This window comes from Protopterus annectens, chromosome 2.part0 (assembly GCF_019279795.1).
Source record: "Protopterus annectens isolate FY-2018-M chromosome 2.part0, PAN1.0, whole genome shotgun sequence".
NCBI lineage: Eukaryota > Metazoa > Chordata > Ceratodontiformes > Protopteridae > Protopterus > Protopterus annectens.
In genome coordinates this window covers 1,657,251,611-1,657,270,766 of record NC_056728.1, presented here as the reverse complement: position 1 = coordinate 1,657,270,766, position 19,156 = coordinate 1,657,251,611, and the positions used below count along the sequence as shown (strand labels likewise).

Genomic DNA, 19,156 nt, shown 5'->3' with positions numbered 1-19,156 from the left:
AATATGACTTATCAAGACCCCTGGATTCATTATTTAACGATAGTTTTAAAATAACTTTTTTATGCCAGCTAAACGGAGGACTGTGACAGTAATCCACCTTCATAAGGGGATGACCTTCAACAGATCCTGTGAACTACAGACCCCTTAGTCTGACTAGTCTTATTTCCAAAGCCATGGAAAAACGTATCATGGAAATTATCAACAAGGACATCAGAGACCTCCAGACACTGGATTCATCTCAAGTTGCCTATGTCAAAGGAAGATCATGCTTACAAAATCTGGTGGACTTCTTTGAAAATGTCACAAAGTCAATACATGAGGGGAAAACAGTGCATACTGCCTACCTAGATATGGCTAAAGCATTTAATACAATGATTCAGAAGCTGCCTTCACACTACAGCAATATGAGTGGGGTACTCAGACATTGTCAAGCAACTTATGAAACTAGGTATAAACTCCTTCATAACATGCTGGATAGCTGACTGGCTTACTTACAGGACCCAGGAGGTTAGAACCACTGAGGCCACCTCCACAAAGAGGCCGGTCATGTGTGGAGTCCTCAGGGATCTGTGCTAGGACCGTTCTTCTTTGGAATCTACATATTGGATGTCAAAGCCAATGCCAAAGACCTCTGGCTAACCAAGTCTGCAGATGATTGCAAACTGGCAGCTGCCAATGTGTTCCCCCAAGTCAAAAACACGATTCAGAAAGGTCTAACACAGGCAAACACTTGGTGCCAAAGCCACGGCTTAAAACTCAATATCAAAAAATGCATTATAATACCTTTTGGGAATTTGGCCACCCATGGTAAATACATCATCAATAAAACATCTCTAAAAATTGATTCACAAGTTGGCGATCTGGGAACTCATGTAGATTGCAGCCTAGCCTTTGACCAACATGAGTCCAGGGTAGTAAGAAAATCCATCTGTGTTGCTCATCTTATAAGCAAGGCCATGGCATCTAGGTCCAGAAAGGTCATCATACTACTGTACTCAGCCTTCATCAGACCTATCATGAAGTATACTGCCCCCTTCAGTACGTACCTAACCAGATACATGTACCAAATGGAACTTTTACAAAGGTTCCGTACAAAAAGAATACTGGGAGTAGACATATTGTGCTAAGCTGATTGCCTCAAAGCCCTGATTCTTTACTTGGTATCATACAGACTTATGAGAGGTGATCTTTGCCTGGCATACAAGGCATCCCTGGACCTTGTTTTGATGAACCTTTTGCACATCCACAAAATAAACCCCATCAGAATTACTAGATTAAAATACCTAAATTTTGCTTGCGACATACATAGGATATGTTGTAGAGACAGATATGTTTTTCAAAGAATTCCCATTCTCTGAAACAGACTCCTCATCCATGTAAAGCAGAGCTCGTCCCTATCCCAATTTTACTGCAACTTGCACCACTGGATGAGTAATTAGAAATTCACCCCTGGTCTGCCACCTATGTTTTTGATGGACAGAGGTAGTCAGTAAATCACCTCCTATACAAATCAAATTTGTGGGTCACATTTGGGTGACACAGCTAGGTTTATAAGGGCCCCAGTGGTTGTTAGGCTAGTATACAGGGCCCTAGTGGTTGATAGTCTAGTATACGCCAATGGACCTATGAATCTATTTTTTCAGTTAAATGTTCACATCTGTTCTGACGGCATGCCCTATTTATATTTACTAAACTACTGGAGATTTACAGATTCTTGCAATGCTTTAGTTGAGGAGTTGCCCTGGGATATAGAAAGGCTACCATGGTATGGAAACCTTCACTTGGCAGCTTTTTGTACTGCAGTAAACCTAAATGATTCAGAAGCTGCCTTCACACTACAGCAATATGTAGGTACTGGCCACAGCACAGCAACAGTCTCACTTATGAATCTCCATGCAAATGTGTTAGTCCAAGGGATGTGTGTAATACTAATTAAAAATGTGTTCTGCCCCTGAAGTGGTACCAACAGTTGCATAACATGGTAGAAATTCACCCAATTACTCTATCATATTATTTTGATTGCATGGAGGAAAAATTATGTGCCAGTTTTGGTGGCACCCACCCATTCAGTCTTTTGGCTACAATGGAGCTTATGTCATAATTATGGGGTGATATAGTAAAGCCATTTACACATGCGTGCTTGTGTGTGTGTGTGTGTGTGTGTGTGTGTGTGTGTGTGTGTGTGTGTGCACGCGCGTGTGCATATGTGTGTGTGTGTGTGTGTGTGCGTGCATGTGTGTGACTATGTGCTTCAGTGACTTTATGTGCATTTGTAGGATCATAACTGCAGCCACATGGATGAGTGTGTGCATGTGTGTGTGTGTGTGTGTGTGTGTATGTGTGTGTGTGTGTGTGTGTGTGTGTGTGTGTGTGTGTATACAAGTCTATTGAACTGTATATTATATATGGGTATGAGTACGTGCACAAGTGTGTGTGTGTGTGTGTGTGTATGTGTGTGCATGTGTCTATATGTGTGCATGTGTATGGGAGTTTGCATCTGGGTGAATGAATGAATGCGGTTCACATTCTTTTACTCTCAAGTTAATAGTACTGACATTTCAAACAGTGTCCATGAATGTCTGTGATTATTTATGGATTTGTCCCTTGACTTTGAAGGTAAGCTGTTTATGTGACTGTGTGCGGACGTGTGCTTGTGTGAGCATGTGTGCGCGTGCGTGTATGCATGTCTGGGAATGTATGCCTGTTTACATGGGTGTATGAGTGCGTGTGTGCGTGTGATTACCAGTTCTTGCATTATTGGCAATTCCTTCATTGCATAATTAGCTTTGGTAGTTATAATCTTTCTACATCCTATGAATACTATATGAGTTTTTGGCCTTGTATTGAAATGATTAAGTATTACATTTGAAGAAAAACATTTTATTTTCTTTTTTGGCTGCCTCAGTTTAAAGGTTAAACTTGACTGTTCTAGATAGCAGTTTCACTATTAGAGTTAGCCTTTTCTTTTTTTTTTGTTTTTTTCACTCTTTTCTGTACTTAGCAATTAGTTTTGGGTTAGGTCTATGTGGCCTGAAAAGGAATCATTTATTTACTAGGATGCAGAGTGGGGATTTCTTTGTTCATGAGTTCTTAGTGTTAGAAAGTTACTATTATGCTGTTAAAACCTAAATAGCTGCAGTATTTACCCATTAGCTCTACATGTTGGCTAATATCTGAAATAATGGGCATGCTTCTTCACAGCAAAGTTATAATAACTGATGCAGCTAGTTACCACTGTAACTTAATTTCTCAACTAAAGATCTGCAATTCAGTTCCACCATGAAGTGAGATCATTATAACTGTATGCTGATAAAAGCACAGATGAATACAAGCACTAACTTCTATTATTAATATATAATGTATATTGCCCACTCACTTTGTTAAGTCAGTGTTTTCTTTCAGCCGAGCAGTGCAGTGCTGTAGGATATGGTATATCAGCAGGACAATAAAGATTGCCATGCAGTTGACCTATGGTCCTCCCCTGTGGCCACTACCAGATCTTTTCAGTATCTACTTCCTTACTCTTCCACCTGGATCACTGTTAGCTTTTGATGACAATAATGTATGAAATATGGCCACTGCAAGCAGCATACACTTCACTGAACACCACCGGTCACCTTTCTTATACCATAAATGCTCTGTAGGAAGACACCTGTGCTATGGTGAACATACCCATATAGCTAACACCTAATATCTCTGCCCAATGTCAGCCACACACATCCTAAGCTAGTCAAGATTATAGTGACACATTAGATGCCTTTTTTCCATCTAGTTTTAATTGAGACTGTTAATATGTTAGCCTATAAGCTTCTGACATGCCAGACTGAAATTATTCAAAGGCTTTCAACCTTTTAGCTACCAATTTGATTTGTGAAATTTATGTAAGCTGATGTTAGTGTTATCCTTACTGGTTTTAGCTATACCTATAACTTCTTTTTTTACATCATTCCAGAAAATTCTCAGGTAGGGGCATTACAGTTCACTTTGCATGGCTACGTTCTCAATTTAATTTTAAAATCTGTAAATTTAGTATAATGAGATAAAACCTTGACTATGACCTCGGAAACCTCAGTTTAATTCGCAGTTTGAGGCACCTGTTGGAGCTGGTGTAGGGGGACAATGAGATAGAGCCTGTTAATGCCTTGCAGGCTGGTTATATGCTATTGGGATACATTGGTAAGATATACGCATCAGTAGTGATACCGGCATTCTATGAGGAACCTGGTACTGCAGTGTGGAATGCTCGGGAGGTAGGGGAAGATCCCGTTCAAAGTAATTGTATGCCTCCCCTTTGAAATCTACAATATGATTGCTCCTCAAATGGCCATTTCACTGTGTTGTCTTATGCACTGATTCTTAAATTCATTTTCAAACATTTGTAGAAGCATTTAAATAAGTTTCTGTGCTTCGCTAGATTTTCTTACATGTCTTATGATAAATCGACTATTCATAAAAGTAGTGAAAATCCATTCATTTTATGAATATTCCCTAAATGCTAAGAATTATTTTTCACATTATTGTATCCATTTACTTATGGAAATTTTGGTCCACAATTATAGAATCATATCTCATCAAAATCAGTAAAAATTTTTCAACATTTTCATTGATTTATTTCCCCTGATATCCAAACATAATTTGAAAAAAAACTTAAATTACTTCAATACTGATGAACTTATTCATAGTTTTCAGTACTTTCTTCCTTGTTTGAGTTAGATAATTAATTTATGCCATATTTTCATCCAGTTAGTAGTAATCAAAATAATGTCATTAATACTGATATTATTTGCAAGCATTTTCCTATGCAAAAATCATTGTGACGCTTTTTTAACTGCTTTTTCTGCTTCCATATTATGATGCAGATTGTAAAATTTTGTACATGGCACTGTAAATACGTTTGGTTTCGATTAGCTTGAATGTGGATATGACGTTATTGAGATTCATAAAATAGAACTGTCCTAAAACTAAGACAGAGCACACATAGACCTTACCCCTGCATACTTGAGACAAAGATTGTGCACATAACATAAACATCACTTTCTTAACCTCACAGACTTGTCTTACAGAACACCTGTTGTGTTATCTATTGCAATAAGGTTATGACACCTATATACAGGTAGTGTGGTACAGGGGGATACTAATGAAATATGCAATATTCTATCCTTCACAATCATATTTGGGAACTATTCATAAAAGGTACAGCCACTTTTGCCATAATGGTTGACAGTAGGCATTTGCATATTTTACTGAAGGGATCTCCTAATCCTGTATCTCCTAATGGGTGGTTACCATAATATTACTATATGTAGGCACAATACCGTATGGGTCTCATTTTTCAATGGTTGAACAGTTCTTTCCAACACAGGTACTAATGTGGCTCATCTGTACACTGAGCACTCTGTCTCACTGTCAGCTATATGCATTCTCTTCCTTGCTGTCTCTCTATATATAAATTATATATATATATATATATATATATATATATATATATATATATATTTATAAACCTTATAATCTAAACTCATTTTTGCAAGATGAAAATCATGAAAGCTTGAATACCCAAGTGGCGAATTTTTCCCAGGGTAAGTAAACACTTGCCCCAACATAAACAAAACACACACCATAGTAAATAAACCCAACCTAGGTGGGGGGGGGGGCTATGTCCTCACACTACCCAATGTGGGCCCCCCCAGACCCCCCTACCAACTCTAGGATCATACTGCAGTGGAGAAAAGGGCATGTTGGGGAAGTGTTTACTTTCCCTGGGAAAAAAATTTGGTTATTCAAGGTTTTGCGCTTTTCTTCTCACAAAAATGAATTTTGATCATATGGGATTTCGAGTTTCAGAAGGGGATCCATATGTATATATAATGGTTAAATTCTGATGATGATATTTAAAACATATCAATTTTCCAGAACTTTCTGGACATGCATTTTTATTTTTGTGCATTTACTCCATGTTTACAGTCTCTCACTTCATTGAATGTCAGTCTCACCAACATACCTTAGTCAAAAATTCTTATGCTTTGAATTTCAGAAACTGGTAAGTGATTCATTGCATGTCTGTTCCATATCTGTATACTTTCAGGTAGTCTGCAATCTATGCAATCATTTCCAGGATTAATAGGAAAGCCACAAATGTATGACTATTAACAGTATGCCTTTTTTGCCACATTCCAGCTTTAAAAAAATAATATGTGACTTAATTTAAACTTGTGTAGCATGTTTTACTCAACATGTGAATTACATAAACTGTATAGTAAGGTTCTTTCTAAAGATATTCTTATTCATTTCTCCCAATGGAATTGCATTGGTATTAATTGTAATCTCCATATTAGTTAGACTTTTTTATGGGGAAAAATACTTATCAGAATACATCAGAAGTACAACTTATATTATTTCAATTCATGTCAATCCATAATGCTTATTATATACTGGCTAGGCTTCTGTCTAATCCTTAATCACTCATGGATTTTGCTACTCAAACTTTGAGACCCATTTAATTAATATATGTTCATAACCTAAATTGTAGTTTTCAGTTTTTGACATCAAAATTAAAAGGCTTAAATGTTTTAAATTCCTTATGTAAATAGAATTGAAATACACTTTGGAGAACTGAAGAGGGTTGCTGATCTAGAGACCACTTCTATGATTTGGATCTGCTTTGCATTAATGAATTATTTCAGTTTGATCATGAGACTTTATTTAAGGAATAAATATTAAATAATTTTTCAAACACACACACATACACACATCAAACATTTTTCGTAGCTGAATGAAGTTCACTACAGAGCAGTAAGACAATGCCTAAGGATGCTATCTCATTTAAGTACTTTTATCCTTGAGCAAACTAACACTTGCTAACATCTCCACCTCTCATTCTTCCTTTAGCCTTCAACTCTATACTCTTTTCTATTGTCCATCAGTTCTTATCAGTTACTGTGCCTTACCTATTAAACCATGTGATGCAAATACTCCTGTTCAACAATATTATATGGAATGTTGTACTCAACATATGAGCACTGTTAATTTTTCTCATAGCAGACCTCTGATTAAAGGAATAGTCAGTGATGGCACCATTTCTTATTATAAATACTCACAGGATCATAGGATCATAGGACGTTACTAGATTATTGTCCCTTTGGCCGTAACAAGACTAGCCGAGAATTTAGCCCATGTTCTGACAAGTCAGCACCCGATGCCCCTGTAGCATGCAGTTCATATTGTCTTCCTGATACCTTGTTGTATTCCTGTGTAACCTTCCTAGCCTCTCACTATGTTTATGATCAATGTACTTTATGTACTGATTATTGTATGTTCTGATACTTATTATGTAATTACCTAGTTGTTATGTAGTTGCTAGGGTTTTTCTCCTCAGGCCTGCTGCATATACCCTGTCAGAATTTAACTGATTTATTTCTTATTTCTGTGAGTGTCGCTTGCTTACTTGTAGAAAATGTTCATAGAAGGAAATTTACAATAAATAAATAAATAAATAAATAAACAAATAAAAATCTCTGTCTCACATAGACTTAGAACAATGGCTTGTTTAGGGTATTCAGGAGACATCTTTCACAGGATATTGTGCAGCACTAATGTTTATACTAAAGTCTCCATCACTCATAACTATTTATGTATGCATGTCTATATTTAATGGTGTAAATATATGGTTCAAGCATATAGCCTTCCATTTCAAAGCCCATGGTTTTGTTGTCTGACTGCAAAGATTTTTTTTTTTTTACTTAGTTTCTGAGGTTGTAAGTTCTCAATTGTTTTAGGTGGTGGTTAGTTCATAGTTTGACAAAGTGAACTGTTAGGCTTAAGACCTTCAGTTTCATTGACATAATACTTTGCTGGTATCCATTTTACTTTCCAAAGACAGAGAGACACACAAACATACACGTGTGCATTTACATCTAAGTTCTTCTATAGAGGAAAGAAGATGTTACTGTCTGCCTGGATGACTTAGATTTTCTTGGAAAAGAACAAGGTAAAGCTGACTTATTTATCAAAAGTTACATGATATTTCACTATAGATGTACAGAGCAATACAGACTCTTAAACAATACGAGTATGTGAGTTGGTTTCTTTTATGTAATCGTGATTGCTCTAATTCAAACCTAGGCTTCTCAGATTACTGCAGGTGGCTTTCTGATTAAAGCAAGGAATTTCCATGAACTCATACAAATGCACTTCTGCTCATCTTTTCTAATAAATCTTTAACTCTTTATGTGATGAACACCCTGCTTCCTGAAATCTTTTTATGCCAGGAAACTTACTTCATGACAGTTTTTCACCCATATCTTCTACTGGAAACATATTCGTATGATATGGAATACCTCATAAACAATGCAAGTTTCGAAAAATGTCAAACACTAAAGATTGTTGTTAGGCAATGGGATATACATGGGTGTTAATATTAAAAGTCAGTCTAATCATGCTGATTTTATATTGGAGATTTATGAAAAAAATTGTATTTTGTTTCCAGATATCACTCGTGTTATGGTAAACATATGTTTATACATAAGTATACAAGTATGTAAGACTATAAGATGGCCCTGTGCAATCAGTACAAGAACTGCTCACCTCTTTTGGAGATTTCCAAATATGTATGCACAGTCTATAAAAAATTATGCATATACAGTAAACTTTCGGTTAACCAGCACCCATGAGGATTGGTAGATGCTGGATAACTGTAGTTTCTGGTTTCTTGACAGTTACTATTAAAAATATCCCTGACTGATACTGTACCCTATACTATTTGCTTGGTTTGACTTGTCCTTAGGTTGGGGAGAGAGTCTTCCTTTTTAAAATTCTAAAACTCTAAAAACGTAAGGTATGTTTCTCCGGGGAGGGGGAACAGAAAGTGTAACACATGAAAATTGTACTGTATTTCTTTGATTTTTTTTCTGGTTGCTTGAGAGCTCTGGTTGCTTGAGTTCCAGTTAACTGAGAGTTTACTGTAATACCTTCACAGTATTTCAAAACAACAATATTAATTTACAAAACTGGTCAGGATTGTCAGCAAGTACTAGTGACAAAGTTGTAGGTGTTAAATATCACAATTTGTTTTCCTGAATGTCCCTTGGGTTTTATGACATTAGTGCAGAAATAAGAATATAGTTTTTATATTCATAACTCTTTTACCAAACAGACATTTTATCTTAGAATATATTTACCTTACCGACCATTTTTTAACGTTTTTTAGTAAAACTTCTATTTCTATAAGCTGCCCACAAGCTGACCACACCTCATTCCATTTTACCTTATTAATGTAGATATGGAAGTATGTGTCATTTTTTTCATAATGCTTTACAGATACTCCTTAACATTACCAGGCCTGCAGATCCTATACTGACCACTTTAATGTGCATGCTAAGCAAATTAGGTCAGTTTGTAGACTTGCATCTTCAGGTTAAGTATCTGTCTGTATCAGGACTTCAGAAATTAGACTGCAAAAAAAATGGCATAAATACCTTTCCCATGAGTATAGGGAAGTCTCCTATTAAGATAGTACACAGAAACTGTGATTTCCTGATTTCTGTATTAGTATAGCAGCCAATAAATTAATTCCCACAGCATCTTATTAATCAAGGAGAAAAACAAGCTATAAAGGATAACATTAGGGTGATGCAGTACCATTTGACAAAAGGTTCACGTTACTGCCAGTTTGCTAGATGTAAGCACAGATTCTACACCATGTTTCTCAAGAATTCCAGTGCTGTCATTAACAGGAAAATGATTTTTCATAACGTCTGCCTTTGGAGGATATCATACAAAAATGATTCCAAGCTGAGTCCAGATGGCATCATCAGTTGCATATAATCTCTGGAAATTCTTTGGGAAAGAGAACGGCATCCGGTCCAAATGTGAAGTAAACCAGGAAAAATTCTACAAAAGTAAGAGATAGTTTCAGCTGAGCAGCAATTAATGACACTGGTCATAACAGCCCCTGCCAGTTAACAGAGTGCTGAATGGGGAAAAAAATGACATTTTTAAGTAAAAACATGTCATGTCATTTCAGCATGATATGTTGTACGAATGCCAAATCTTCATGTCAGATTTCTTACACTGCTAAGTGTAGTGATGTTGGTAATGCCAGTGTCAGCCTTACTGATTCTCCATTATTATTAAGTATATTCTGCATCACCTTCTGTGATAACCTTTAAAAAGTCAGTAAATCAAGTGACCTGACAGGAAGGAAGCAACAGAAGTTGGCCTCTATTTTGCATTCTAACTTGATTAAGTTATATTTGGCATGTTAATGCACTTAATAATATTTAGAATTGCTGTTATCAGATCATAAATCAGGTTTGCATTAAAAATGAACAGTATCTCAGTATGAGAGCCAGACTATGTGATTTTATACAGCTGTCTTGTCTCAATAATAAATGCCATTAAGAAAAGTATGCATCTTTCTATGACCTGAGGAACAGAAATTTATCATAACCTTGCCGTATTCTCAGTATCCAAGGTTTTAATAAAAGGTGGAGTCTGACATGTAGGATGAATGGATATTCATACACTGTTACACAGGCTGTAAAGGGCATTCGATCTGATATTGTAACAAAAATTGTATTCTGACCTGTCCTTGTTGTAATGACAGAGGATAGTATATCTTCGACTCAACTGTAGGGTCTGAATTTTATTTAATTAATGTGTGCTTTGAAATGGGATGTGGGGTCATGAAACTGTTTAATTGTGTTTAATTAAATACTTTGATATAGTACATTAATACGTGGGCTTCTAAATGTAACACAACTAAATAGTCTGTTGTGTATTTAGGCAACTTTTGATGACTAAAACCATTGGAATAACCTGTTGTGACGACCCACCACTGGACCAGTAATCAAGGAGCCTCAATCCTCACCACTGGCACCTGTGGAGGGGATGTTCACTGGGAAGATAACAGGTACACACACACTATTTCCAGATGCAGTTCTCTGCATCAAGTGAAATTTCCCTTAAGAGCACACAGAGAGCACAGTCAGTGCAGGGCTGGTTTCTCACTTTTCCTCCAGATCCCCCAATAAGACTCCCCACTGGCACAGCTGTAGAGTTGAGATCTCAGCTGAATGACGAAGCCAAGACCTCCAGCACACTCTCTGTCCAACCAGTGCTTCGTGTCCTTGCCCAAGTAGCTAACACACACACACACACACACACACACACACACACACACACACACACACACACACACACACACACATACTCTTTGAGGTTTAATTTACACGCACACAACTAGGAAAGACTGGTACAGGTTTATTAGCTATGCCCCCATCTGACCAGACTATAAGGTAGTTTTCACTGCCACCAGTAACTCCTTATCAGCTAATTTAAGGACCTTAAAGGGTGCCCAATCTTGCTATGTAATATTAATATTAATACAAATGGTAGTTTGATCAAGTACAAGGCTATTAGCCATGGCCCACACAGTGTCACCAAATAAATATGCAAGTACTCTCAAAACATAAATATCTCTACACAGATCAGCCACAATAACAGGTTTAAATATATTTAATAATAAATAATAAAAGAAAAAGACAACACTAAATGTATATTCACAGTGACATCAGAGTTCAAACCACAGGAAGTATTTAAAATAACATTGCAGTACAGGCTCATACAAATAAATAAAAACATCTAAACTAAGCTTTACTATATCTCTGACTGTATCTAAGAAAATTATACTATTCCCTAGAAACTTACTTCATTAGAGAAAGGCAGATGTGGTGAATGGTTTTTGTCAGGTTCAAGCCTGAATACAGAATGCTCTGTCTCACTAAGAGACTTCTCAAATTAATATCTAAAATATTACTGGTCATCTGACTTCTACTTCCCAGGCCAAAACCCCCGTTGCTAGAAGCTGGCAGCATTTCACATCTACTTGTAAAAATATACAGACAAGGGCTTTTACTCAGATCTTTGGCAGATGCTGGAAGTCATAAAACAATTGCATTCCTTCATGCTCCAAAAGTAGCAATTAGTTCACTCTAAGGGCAATAGTACAAATTTTGTGTTTCTAGCTGCATTGACAACTTGAGACATAGACTCTTTATTGCATAGCCTATAATGTAATTTAATTTCAGATAGTTTTCTAAAGCTTGCTGGGCTGAGGCTAACCTTCCAGTTTCCTCTGTTAAGCATATACATTTAAACAGTTACAATAGTGCAGGTACATTTCTGCTCTCTTTTCCAGTAGGACACACTGTGGTTATATTTCAAACACAGCACTCTACAAATACCTTTTCAACACACACGTCTGTACATACAGTTTGATATACACATGACATACAGTTCTAATACATTTGTAGCACAAGCATCTTGTATAAATCATTTAGATATTTACCAATGACATATAATTATGTACAAAATTCCAGCTAGCTGTGCTGGCAGTATCTCCTTTCATCACACCTGTATCAACTTGGGAAAACCACATTTTTCAACAAATGTGAAATGCCTTTATTAATTCTTGTTATAGAATAAAGCTAAACAAAAAGCTGATGTGATATCTTTAAATCTGGGAAACAAAATTTCACTTAAAGTATCTATGTCATGTACAAAAATTAATACCATGAGCTCTTTGTTAAAGCTGCAAAGTACTCTGGCATTTAATCAACCAGTAATCACATCATTTAAAAAGATATTTATTTTTCAGGTTTGCTATATAATAAAAACAAATAAAAAAACAGGAAATTAAAGTAAAAGAGATTAAAAATTAATACACCAAGTTACTAAATATGAACATGCCTATTATCTTTTCCATATGAATGTGATTTTTCTAAAGCCTCATGTCCTTTGACATGATTAAATAAATAGAGGTTCCTGACTGATATTCAGATTTTAAGACATTGCTATCATGTATACAAAATGAACTTGGGTAAGAAAATGACCAAAGCAAACAGATGTTCTGCTGTTGTCATCTAAGGAGACTATACAGTTCTCCCGAGTAATATAATATCTTTGAGAAGATAACTGGAAAGTATAAAATGATAACAAAATAACATGGCGGAATTAAGACTCAAACTGATGTCCTAAGGTAAAGCATCAATTTAGGGAACTTAATAACAAACCTGCTAGCACACAATAGAAAAGGCTGACCTCTTTTGACATTGTACTAACATTGTGAATATCAGAAATCTGTGAATTATAGGATATAAACCTGCTTACTTCCAATAACCATATTAATGAGTGCCAAGGATGATATCCTTACTTCTGTGCACCATAGATAAAGCCTTGTTAGTGAGCCTAGCACAGAGAGACGCATATCCAGACAACATATGTTGCATGCACAGATATTAGGGTGCATATCTGCTGCACAAAGGCAGAAATATAACTTTATCATGTATGGCTTAAACACCAGTTTATTGCTGTCAGAATAAGAAGTACTAAAAAACAACAGCAACACTGAAAACAATGAGTTACAAGAATTAATATTTCATTTTAATGGACTTGATTTCATTGTACTGGATGATCAGTTAAAGAAATCTGAACATGAAATATGGCATTGCTTCATTCACAGGCAGTATCATTCAGAGTTGATGGTAACCTTAAGCCTAAGATAAACAAATAAACAACACCCCTACTTATACTGGGGGTAGGCAAGACAAGTGAAATAGCATTCATGGAAAGAAGAGTGCTTTGAGGTACAACAAATGGCCAAAGCAGAGTCACCCACCTGAAGCTGAGGTAAGATTTTGAAATTCAGTTATAAGGTGCATGTGTCATTTGGAGAAAAATAGCAGCAACTTTTTTTTTTTTTTTTTTTTTTTTTTTTTTAGGGTTAAGCTGAAGTTGAAACCATTTCTCAACGGAATTAAAATCTTCTTGCATGATATGTAGGAGTGACACAAGTTATTAGACGTACATATGAGTGTAGAATCATCAGCATATTGTATAAGGGAGGCTGGACCTACGGAGGAACAGAGGTCATTGATAAAGATATTAAAGAAGAGGGGACTAGGAACATAGTTTTGAAGTATACCAGTGGAGACTTGCAGATATGGGGAGAGGAAGAGAGAGAAACAGTATTCTGCCATTTTACAAACTGGACCCCATCAAATTAACAGCTGTAATGAAGATGAGGACAGCCCAAGTTGAGACAGTTTATGCAGGAGTTTAGGGTGAGATACAGTATCAAATGCTTTTGACAGGTCAAGGAATAAGGAGGAAACAGGTTTGCCAGAGTTCTTGCATTTGTCTATGGTATCAGTTAATGATAGGAGGGGAGTTGTACTGTGGCTTGGGTGGAAGCTATGTTGGGTGGCTGTTAAAAACGTACATACATAAATATATACAAATATTTTAAGCAACAACATTAATGTTCTTCTAGCCTGCCAATACACCCAAACAGTTGTTCCCATAATAGTGTTTAGGCTGTCCTTAAAATATCTAAACTAGTGCTTGCTTTAATGTAATTTGATAGTTTATTCCACGTATCAGCTGCTGTCCCAGAGAACAAATTAGTACACTTCTCATTTATACAGAATCTTCTACATAAATTGCCTGATGATTCTCTAATACTTTTGATAACCCAAAACATTCTCAGTGATAGTTGTGTCTAAATGCCCTATATAGCTGAATAAGGTCTCCTCTTAAATATCTATATGACAAACTGCACAAGTTTAGATATTTTAAAATATCATAATAATGTAAATGTTCATATCCATTGATGACCTTGGTATATTTCCAGTGTACTCTTTCCAGTTTTCTCATGCTTGTTTTCTTATAAGGTTTCCATATTGTTATTCCATACTCAAGATTGGGTCTGCTGTAACTAACAAGCAATGAATTCATCACTTCTGATTTCCTAGATTTTATAAATCTTTTTATACAACCCATAGTTCAATAACTGTCATTAACCAACTGGGTGATATGATCAGAAAAACTCTAAGCTGAATCTACCCATATATCCAGGTCCTTAAATGAATCTACAGTTTCATTCACAATGTGTGCTGTATTAAATATTCACCTTTCAATCTATGTCTCCCGAACCTCATATGCTTCATCATATTATTGTTCTGTGCCCAAATGGTCAATTTAGTCAAGTTGTTTTGCAGACATGCCCTATCTGTAACACATGCAATCAGTTTACCCAAGGGTTCAAGTCATCTGAATACAGAATGTAGAACACCTCAGATGAAAAATATAAATTTGAAAGATACAGTATGAACAAGTATGGGCCTAGGACAGAACCCTGTGGGACACCTTGATTGTAACCTTGCATTTTACCTGTCCAACTGGCCATATCCTATTTGTAAGCCATGCAGTTATCCATCTTATCAGGAATACATTGGAATTTGTCATTCTAATGTATTTATCAATGTTTATTGTCAAACACTGAAGTTAAATCTATATAAATTACATCACAGCACAGTTTTTCATTCATAGCTGTCATTATATTGTTATAGGACATCATGTTGCAGGTGGTAATAGATCTATTGTCAGCTTATGCATGCTGATAACATGTTTTCAAGTCCCAACCTTTCCATTTCTGACAATGGCTTAACCAATATTACCTTCTACATTATGTTTCCACAATATGCAAGTAAACCTAATGGTCTGTATGACTCTGGGTACAAGTGCATGTCTCCATCTTGAGGAATATCCAGATATTTATACGACCTAGTAAATAATAGATATAATGGTACTGTAAGTTCTTGCTGAAGTATTCTCAGGTCAGTATTACTAATTCTATTTCCTACCTGTACTTTGTTTGGATGCAGGATTTTTTTTCCATAATGAAGGTACATAGTATTTATCTGTTGATATACTGATAAGGCTAGGGATTTGGTATGCTACGGCATCGGTAGGTATCTTTAGGTATTCAGGTGGGTGGTTGTCAGCTGCAGTAGAGCAAGGTCTGAGTTTAAGTAGAAGTTTTTTTTTTTACTCGTGAAACAAGAACTATTCCCTCTTGAAATGAGAAACCGATGTTGCAGAGGGACACATTGTTTTGTACATAATTAGACTGGACAAAATACATCTGTTATTTAAAATAATAGTGTGATGACTTTAAGAACTGTGGTAACTTGAAACTATTTTATCATTAAGTTTTCTTCTGTTTAAAAATGATATCTAGTCTACTGCATCTACATTACATTTTACATGGAATAATCTCTAGACGTATAGTAATACCCTTTTACTTTAACAGGTTTTATGCATTTTGGACCAGCCTCAGAAGAACGGATTTATATCAATTAAGTTTGGTTTAATATTAAATACAACATTCCATGAGTGTTAGCCTCCTGTTGCAAGAAACCTTTGGCTCAGAATTATCAGCACTGACTGGAGGGCTGAAATTAGGTTTTTACATTTTTCAGAACAAAACAAGTAACAAAGGAAATTGAATCACATTATGTTGTTGTGAATGGAACAGGAACTTAGTTCCCCTAAATATGAAAATATTTTTGTTTTAGAAATGCAGTGTCTCCTATTACTTGGCCACTTGCCAACCATTTGCTGCCAAAACAAAAGCAGGTTATTTTATTTTTTATTGGTTCTGAAACTGTAAACAATGTTAATCAGCAATTAATTGCACACCTAAATTCCAAATATAAATGCATAAAAACATCAGTCATGCTTTTCTGGAATTTTAAAAGCAAAATTTACATACTGCTTTAACAATAATAGCATCGAGATTTATTACCTTTACCTGTAGCAGCTCTTAACACAGTTTCTACAATAGTGTGTCTGTGTGGTTTATATTCTTAACTTTTAAATGGCCCAGAATTGGAGCATCATGTTAATAAAATGATGCAATTGTTGGCTGAATATTTTTACTTGACTAGCAATCATCATGGTTTCAGCGAGTGATTAAACATTCTGTAGTCCCATTGATACCTTGCAACATGCCCAGTTTTACATGATATAGCTTGCTAAACGTTTACTCTATTAACGTGCAACTAGGTTCAGCATTTTACTTTCTCTTTCCACTCTGTGTAATGTGTATTGCTGCTGTTTCCTCATGTTGAGTCTCTCTTCAGAACTGGGTGAAGCTTGTATATTAACATCTCCAAATAAAAATATTTCCCAGGTGATCTTGTTCCCACATTCATAGATACTCCAATGTCACTCGGTCTTAAGATCATTCCTGCCTTGTCAGTATCCGCCCTCAAGATGAACTTTTTTTCTCCAGCAGTGCTAAACCAGTCAATCCAGAAGTACATTTGTGCATATCCATTGTCACCCAGGTTATGTTTAAAGGAAGATAGTAAGTCAAACTGCTTAGCATGTAGAAAAAGTTTATTGCAGAGGTTTGGGAGGCATAGGGTTATAAACCTGCCCTCAACCATATTTTACTTTTCTGTTGGTAAAGGTGTAGGTCTCTACTTCTAGTATTGATGGAGATATTGAATGTACAAAGATACAGAAGTTCAAGACACCTGGATCTCTTATGGTGTGGTACAGTAATCTCCCCTCAAATGTCTATAACACACTGAATAAAGGGATACAGCTTGCAGCCTCTCTTGGTAACTTTGTGATTTTAGGCCTGTGATTGTTTTGGTTAGGAACTTTGGGTTGTTTCCAATTGTTTGACATTTTTAGTGAGATATATCCTAAATGGGGCATTGTAGTCAAAAACTGGCCTGATCGATGTTGAGCCTATGGGAGTGATTACTTCTTTAGACCTTGATTTTTTTTTTTGCCAATTACCTGACCTAAATTAAAGGATTTCCTAGTGGCCATTGTTACACAATGGTCAAAAAGGCAGAAAACTATCAACCCAAATACCTATGTTCCTGACAACATTTTCATTTTGTAGTGGTATGTTGTTTACCCAGTATAATGAGGGAAAAGGTGTCAGCCAAAAGAAAGGATAGTACCTTACTGCATTTATTTTGATCACATTTTAGCAGACAATAAGATTACTAGGCAGACTTCATTCTGGAGAGTTTAGGTGTCAAAGTATGACTTAATAACATGCTCCCACTTGTAGTCATCTATTCGGTGATCTGTGAAGTAAATAACAAAATGGAGAGAGCACAGCATCGAAGGCTTAGAGGCACTTTCATTCTTTCAGATGAGGAATCTGCAACTTGCACTGGGTAGGTTTTACATTTTGGATAGTTTTCCATCTATCTTACCACATAATTAGCTTTTATATGATGACAGCTGGGGAGTGGTTCATAGGTGTGTACCAGACCAACAGCCCTGGAGCCTTTACAACCCTAGCCCATAGAAGTGCCCTGGCATCATGCCACCGTTAGTTCCCGGTGTCTTTATCAAGTAGAGCCATTGGAGTGATCCCTGGGGTGAACTTTCTATTTCCCATCCACTCATCAAGATTTTTCTTGAAAAGGGCCAATGAGGTGCTCTGCTTGACATGTATTTGAAGTCTATTCCAGAGCATCAGCAGTCTCTGGGTTATGAACCTGTCCCTCCAGCATGTTCTGTTAATTGTGGTAATGAGGTTGAGGTCCCTGGAGCATGTGGTGCAGAGGAATTGGGATTTCTTTAGGTGTAACATTTCTAACAAGGCTGGGTCAGAGGTAATTGGTGTTGAAGGACTCGGCCAGGTCAATGTCAGCACATCCACTGCAGGCCAGCACCTACATCATCTGTAACCATTTGAAAGATGTTTATCAGGCAATACCATTTATAATGCCAAACTATAGGGAGTCATGCCTAATAATGTTCTTGATATTGCAGTTTATAAAGTCAGTTATAGTATATTCCATAGCATTGCAGACAAGGCTTGTAAAGCTGCTTGGTCTGTAATTACAAGGGTTGGTTGTAAGGCCACCCGTATGGAGGGACATCACCACTGCAGTACTCCACTCATCTAGGACAAAACCAGTAACTAAACTTAGGTTAAACAGTTTAAGGAGTCTGTCTGCAATTGTATGTTTAATACTATTTATTAACCAATCAGGGATATTTCAGGTCGCATGGAGGAAGTATTTTTGTTCTTCGTTAAAACTTTCAGTATATGATCTTTAAAGATAATTGGGGTATAAAGGTCCAGATACTTCAAGACTTTGAATAAAAGTATTGTGGGTGAAGATGGTAGTAAATGTTTGCAAGCATATTGGCAATATTTCTTTTGTGAGAATAGGAGGCATAATTAAGCATAGGTTCTAAGCATTGTAAGGTTTTACTTTTAGTATTTTAACATAGCTAAAGATGGATTTATAACTATCTTTTGGATCAGAGGCTG

At 36.2% G+C, this 19,156-nt stretch overlaps 1 protein-coding gene across 1 annotated transcript in view; it reads right to left on the bottom strand.

The window, feature by feature from the left end:
• The window catches only part of LOC122792866 (polypeptide N-acetylgalactosaminyltransferase-like 6), a 2,507,518-nt gene that overhangs the window by 843,177 nt on the left and 1,645,185 nt on the right, over positions 1–19,156 (bottom strand). The gene's annotated exons all lie outside the window — the stretch shown is intronic.